The 7,146-nt window shown below is 38.3% G+C and overlaps 1 non-coding gene across 1 annotated transcript; it reads right to left on the bottom strand.

The window, feature by feature from the left end:
* Window positions 1-442: 442 nt before the first annotated feature.
* On the bottom strand, window positions 443-568 carry LOC112403110 (U6atac minor spliceosomal RNA). Its single transcript, XR_003003843.1, has one exon. It is a non-coding gene; the product is annotated as a U6atac minor spliceosomal RNA (small nuclear RNA).
* Between the last annotated feature and the right edge of the window lie 6,578 nt (window positions 569-7,146).

Raw genomic sequence — 7,146 nt, 5'->3', positions numbered from 1 at the left:
TATCTTTCTGTTTTTGTGCCAGTACCATTACTCCTCACGTTCTTGTCCAAGAATTGGCAAACTAAGACCAAATTCAGCCTGCTGACTGTTGTTGCAAATAAAGTTTTATTGGCACACAGCCACCCCATTCATTTACAGTACGTATTGTCTATGCCTGCTTTTGCTCTGCAACTATGGAGGAGTTGAGCAGTTGAGACAGGGCTGCTGCACAGCCCATAAAGATTAGAACATTTATTATCTGGCTTTTTTAAAAATTTCTCCATTTTATTCTGATATGTACTAAATATGCAATATGCTTTACGTAACTCTAAATACGTCTTACTTTTTCTTCTAACAAACAAACACAGTATTTTTTTTGACATCTTTATTGGAGTATAATTGCTTTACATTGTTGCGTTAGTTGCTCCTGTATAACAGAGTGAATCAGCTGTACGCATACATATAAAAACAGTGGTTAGATGCCATGAAGTAGGTAGCAATGCCTTAACTGTAGGCGCGTTGTCAGGCCCCAGGGCCTCTTCCATCCTTGTCAAGGGCAGTGCTAACCTTCTCTCCTTTCATACAACAAACACTGTTATCTGGTTTTTTACAGAAGTAGTTTAGTTTGCTAGTCCCTGCTCTTGTCATATTGGCCTCCTCTCTGCCCCAAGGTCAGGCCAGTCCTTTTCCCTTGCTTTAATCCTCCCCAAATGCTACTCCTGTTGCCTGGAGTCACTTTTCCTGTATCTTCCTTTGGGGACTCTTGCTCATCTTTCAGGCCTTGCTTCAAATGCCATTTCCCTCAGGGAACTCCGCTGAGGACACCAGCTAAGCAGTCCTAACAACTTCATGCCTTGACCTCGTTGTTGTATGTGTTTATGTACTTTTTTGCGTCGCCAGCCCTAGAATGGAGCTCCCCATTGGTAAGGATGGTATCTATTCATTCCTCTCTCACACCCAAGGTCTAGCAGACTATCTGTCATGGAGCAGATGCTCATATAATAATTCAGCAGAAGATAAACTGCAGCCAGGAATCTTCTGACTTACTCCAGGAAAGCTCTTCCATGTTTAAAATGAGAAATACTCTTTTTAGAACCACCGTTACCTACAGATACAAAACTAGATAGAGTTAAAAATATATTTATTTATAGTTGTAGGAACAGATGTGATTAAGCTGTTGTTCAAAAGGATTAAGCTGAGCAGAAGCAAGAAGAAATACAATCCTGCAACCTGTGGAACAAAAACCACATTCACAGAAAGATAGGCAAGATGAAAAGGCAAAGGGCTATGTACCAGATGAAGGAAGAAGATAAAACCCCAGAAAAACAGCTAAATGAAATAGAGACAGGCAATCTTCCAGAAAAATAATTCAGAATAATGATAGTGAAGATGATCCAAGACCTTAGAAAAAGAATGGAGGCAAAGATCAAGAAGATGCGAGAAATGTTTAACAAAGACCTAGAAGAATTAAAGAACAAACAAACAGAGATGAACAATACAATAACAAATGAAAAATACACTGGAAGGAATCAACAGCAGAATAACTGAGGCAGAAGAACGGATAAGTGACCCGGAAGACAGAATGGTGGAATTCACTGCTGTAGAACAGAATAAAGAATGAAAAGAAATAAAGACAGCCTAAGAGACCTCTGGGACAACATTAAACGCAACAACGTTCACATTATAGGGGTCCAAGAAGGAGAAGAGAGAAAGGACCCGAGAAAATATTTGAAGAGATTATAGTCGAAAACTTCCCTAACATGGGAAAGGAAATAGTCGCCCAAGTCCAGGAAGCGCAGAGAGTCCCATACAGGATTAGCCCAAGGAGAAACACTCTGAGACACATAGTGATCAAACTGGCAAAAATTAAAGACAAAGAAAAATTATTGAAAGCAGCAACGGAAAAAGGACAGATAACATACAAGGGACCTCCCATAAGGTTAACAGCTGATTTCTCAGCAGAAACTCTACAAGCCAGAAGGGAGGGGCAAGATATACTTAAAGTGATGAAAGGTAAGAACCTACAAGCAAGATTACTCTACCTGGCAAGGATCTCATTCAGATTCTATGAAGAAATCAAAAGCTTTACAGACAAGCAAAAGCTAAGAGAATTCAGCCCCACCAAACCAGCTCTACAACAAATGCTAAAGGAACTTCTCTAAGTGGGAAACATAAGAGAAGAAAAGGACCTACAAAAACAAACTCATAACAATTAAGAAAATGGCAATAAGAACATAACATGTCAATAATTACCTTAGGGCTTCCCTGGTGGCACAGTGGTTGAGATTCCGCCTGCCAATGCACGGGACACGTGTTCGTGCCCCGGTCTGGGAAGATCCCACATGCTGTGGAGCGGCTGGTCCCGGGAGCCATGGCCACTGAGCCTGCACGTCGGGAGCCTGTGCTCCGCAACAGGAGAGGCCAAAACAGTGAGAGGCCTGTGTACCACAAATTGAAAAAATAATAATTACCTTAAATGTGAATGGATTAAATGCTCCAACCAAAAGACACAGGCTTGCTGAATGGATGCAAAAACAAGACCCATATATATGCTGTCTACAAGAGACCCACTTCAGACCTAGGGACACATACAGACTGAAAGTGAGGGGACAAAAAAGCTATTCCATGCAAATAGAAATCGAAAGAAAGCTGGGGCTTCCCTGGTGGCGCAGTGGTTGAGAGTCCACCTGCCGATGCAGGGGACACGGTAACGGACAAATTCTTAGAAAGGTATAACCTTCCAAGACTGAACCAGGAAGAAATAGATAATATGAACAGACCAATCACAAGTAATGAAATTGAAACTGTAATTCAAAATCTTCCAACAAACAAAAGTCCAGGACCAGATGGCTTCACAGTTGAATTCTATCAAACGTTTAGAGAAGAGCTAACACCTATCCTTCTCAAACTCTTCCAAAAAAATTGCAGAGGAAGGAACACTCCCAAACTCATTCTATGAGGCCACAATCACCCTGATACCAAAACCAGACAATGATACTACAAAAAAAGAAAATTACAGACCAATATCACTGATGAATATAGATGCAAAAATCCTCAACAAAATACTAGCAAACAGAATCCAACAACACATTTAAAGGATCATATACCATGATCAAGTGGGATTTATCCCAGGGATGCAAGGATTCTTCAGTATACGCAAATCAATCAATGTGATACAACATATTAACAAACTGAAGAAGAAAAACCATATGATCATCTCAATAGATGAAGAAAAGGCTTTTGACAAAATTCAACATCCATTTATAATAAAAAACTCTCCAGAAAGTGGGCATAGAGGGAACCTACTTCAACATAATGAGGCCATATACGACAAACCCATAGCAAACATCATTATCAATGGTGAAAAACTGAAAGCATTTCGTCTAAGATCAGGAAAAAGACAAAGATGTCCACTCTCACCACTATTATTCAACATAGTTTTGGAAGTCCTAGCTATGGCAATCAGGGAAGGAAAAGAAATAAAAGGAAACAAATTGGAAAAGAAGAAGTAAAACTGTCACTGTTTGCAGATGACATGATACTATACCTAGAGAATCCTAAAGATGCCACCAGAAAACTACTAGAGCTAATCAATGAATTTGGTAAAGTTGCAAGATACAAAATTAATGCACAGAAATCTCTTGCATTCCTATACACTAATGATGAAAAATCTGAGAGAGAAATTAAGGAAACACTCCCATTTACCATTGCAATGAAAAGAATAAAATACCTAGGAATAAACCTACCTAGGGAGATAAAAGACCTGTATGCAGAAATCTATAAGGCACTGATGAAAGAAATTAAAGATGATACCAACAGATGGAGAGATATACCATGTTCTTGGATTGGAAGAATCAATATTGTGAAAATGACTATACTACCCAAAGTAATCTACAGATTCAATGCAATCCCTATCAAATTACCAATGGCATTTTTTACAGAACTAGAACAAAAAATCTTAAAATTTGTATGGAGACACAAAAGACCTCGAATAGCCAAAGCAGTCTTGAGGGAAAAAATCGGAGCTGGAGGAATCAGGCCCCCTGACTTCAGACTATACTACAAAGCTACAGTAATCAAGACAATATGGTACTGTCACAAAAACAGAAGTATAGATCAATGGAACAGGATAGAAAGCCCAGAGATCAACCCACGCATATATGATCACCTCATCTTTGATAAAGGACGCAAGAGTATACAATGAAGAAAGGACAGCCTCTTCAATAAGTGGTGCTGGGAAAACTGGACAGCTATATGTAAAAAATGAAATTAGAATACTCCCTAACACTGTATACAAAAATAAACTCAAAATAGATTAAAGAGGGCTTCCCTGGTGGCGCAATGGTTGAGAGTCTGCTTGCCGATGCAGGGGACACAGGTTCGTGCCCCGGTCCGGGAAGTCCCACATGCCACAGAGCAGCTAGGCCCGTGAGCCATGGCCGCTGAGCCTGCGCGTCCGGAGCCTGTGCTCCACGACAGGAGAGGCCACAACAGTGAGAGGCCCGCGTACTGCAAAAACAAAACAAAACAAAACAAAATAAAAACCATGAAAAACCAAAGCTTAAGGCTGTATTTATTCTAATAAGTTGGTACTTCAGGATTCAGAGTGATTTTCTTTCGTGCTTTTTAGCAATAGCAAGCAACAAAAACAATCTTGTCATGGCACATCCTTCATCAAGAGAGCCAATGAAAAACCCTCTGTATTTATGTGTCCTTATGTTTGAGTAAGATGATTTTAAATATAGGCATCATTGACATAGGAATGTCAGCTGTCCAGCTGTCTTTCATACACAAGGAACCTCACAGTTTACAGATTCTATGCAGACTACTTATTTGTTTAAAAAGAAAGAAAGAAAAGAAAGTCAGATTGGTTCAATTGGCATCATCGAACTGGTATCTCGACATCAGAACACAAAGTCAAAGGCAAAGGTGCCAGGCCATCCCAGGCACTTCCATCTTCTCAGCTTGTATAGGATGGAGCATGTTTTCTTTCATAATTATTCACAGCTTAGGCATGTAGCTTAAGCGCCTACGACTTGCTTGGAAGCCAGGAGGAACCAGGCTGGGCTGGGAGGGCTGTAAGATCAAGCCGTTTATGATTGTTCTTGGGAATTAGCTGATAAATAATGTACATAGCATCCCACTGATTCAAGGAGCACCGGTTTGATCTTAGAAATTCTCTTACCAAATTCTTGTAAACAGATCTGAAATGATTTCTGAGAGACTGCATACTTTTCCATGCATTTTATTTAATACATAGGCACACGTAGGTAGTCTGATAAAGGCATGTGTTTGTGTTATTTATTTTTCTTTTCAATTGGACACAACTATTTTTACCTCAAAGTAGTTTTAACCACAGATAGATGAAAAGTGTGCTCTTGGGTTGCTCTTGTGATTTGATCTAAAATAAAAATAATGAATTGCCTTGTCCTATGTAAATATGATTTTTTAACACAGTGAAATATACTCAGATTGAAAAATACGGCATTATGATTCTAACCGTTACATTATACACCTGAAATCTCTGGTGATATTGATGGAAAGGAAAAGTACTAAAGAGAAAGGTTTGAGAAAACTGGGTATGAAATTCTGAAATGATGCATAATCTCATAGACAAGAGCTCGGTACACCAGGCTGTGAACAGGAAATAGTTACTTCCAATTAACATGTCAACAAGATGTCATTCATATATTCTCTGGGCTGCGACCGACAGGCCATTTACTGGGGTTACATCTGAATTGTTCAAATGAGGAATCAGAGTCGACTAAGGCATTTTAACGCATTTCATGTAAGCAATATTTTCCAGAAAGCACACTCACGCACCCTGCAGTGGATCTCCAAATGAAGGGCACACCCCGTAGAGCAGCACATGCCTCCACGCAACAGCACTTAGTCTCTGCCAAAGGAAGATGGCACAGATGAACAAACTGGATCTAAAACTTTACTAATGAGATACTTTACATTCTGGTTTTCAGACTAAATGTTCTAAGGTTGATGTGTGTTTTATACTCAAGGTACTTTTAAATTCAGACTAACCACATTTTAAGTGCTGAATATCCACGTGGGGCTAGTACCTAGCATATCAGACAACACAGGTCTAAAAAACTCTAGGTCATCATTGCTAAAAGAAAAGCTTCATCTGTTAAAAAAAAACAATATAGTAAGAGTAGCAGTAATAATAACAACGGCTAACACCGGTATGGTGCTTATTATGTGTCCTGTTCTAAGCATTTCACAGGTATGAATTCATTTACTCTTCACAAGTATGCTATGAGGATAGCAACATGCCTAACAGATGAAGAACATAAGACAAAAAGGAAGGTTCATACTTGTCCAAGGCCACAACGAGACCAGAATCTCAGAACATACTAAAGAATCCGGGACGGAAGAGAGATGGAAGGGAAATGGACTAATTGCCTCATTTTCCTACAAAAGGAGTCAGTGAATATTATTTTCTTCTGAGGTTGTTGATACATGTAGGATTCAAATATGCTAATTCAAGAAATAAAAGTAGCATTAAGATACTTCCAAAATGCTGGAGGGGATACATGGGGGAAAATATTGATATTAGAAAAGAAAAGGATACAGCAAGGAGACAGACTGAGCCTATACTGATGACAGAAATAAGAACAATGAATGTCTCAACCACAATAAGTAGATTTCATATTAATCAAGAAGACTTTCAGAGTTAGTCAAAAAATTAAAATATATTGTACTATAAAATATATAGTAAAACAAAGTGACTCAAGTTTTTTGTTTTAAATAAAAGGATGGGAAAAATATGCCAGAGAAATAGAAAAAACAAACAAACTTGGGATCAGAGCATCAGGCCTGATATCACTGACTGCAGTTTAAAGAAGGAAAGCACTAAACAAAGGAAAGAGTCAAGTTTGTGATTTAAAATAGAAAAAAACTATACTAAATTAAGGAGCACTGAAGTGTATAAAACAGTGTTCTCCAAATTTTAGTAATTCACATTCTTGTTCCATGAGTTTTTGCTACATCTTCATAAAATTTATAATATGCTTAATATGATTTCTTTAAATTGAATTTTTTTAATTAAATAAAAACATTTTAAACAGAAGCTCTACATCACTATCAAAAATACAAAACCAATTTCTACTGCTATAAAAAAAGGTTACTATTAAACAAACCAAAACAATACTT

Source organism: Neophocaena asiaeorientalis, unplaced genomic scaffold, assembly GCF_003031525.2.
Source record: "Neophocaena asiaeorientalis asiaeorientalis breed wild unplaced genomic scaffold, Neophocaena_asiaeorientalis_V1.1 scaffold606, whole genome shotgun sequence".
Taxonomy (NCBI): domain Eukaryota; kingdom Metazoa; phylum Chordata; class Mammalia; order Artiodactyla; family Phocoenidae; genus Neophocaena; species Neophocaena asiaeorientalis.
This window is presented reverse-complemented; position numbering and strand designations above follow the sequence as displayed.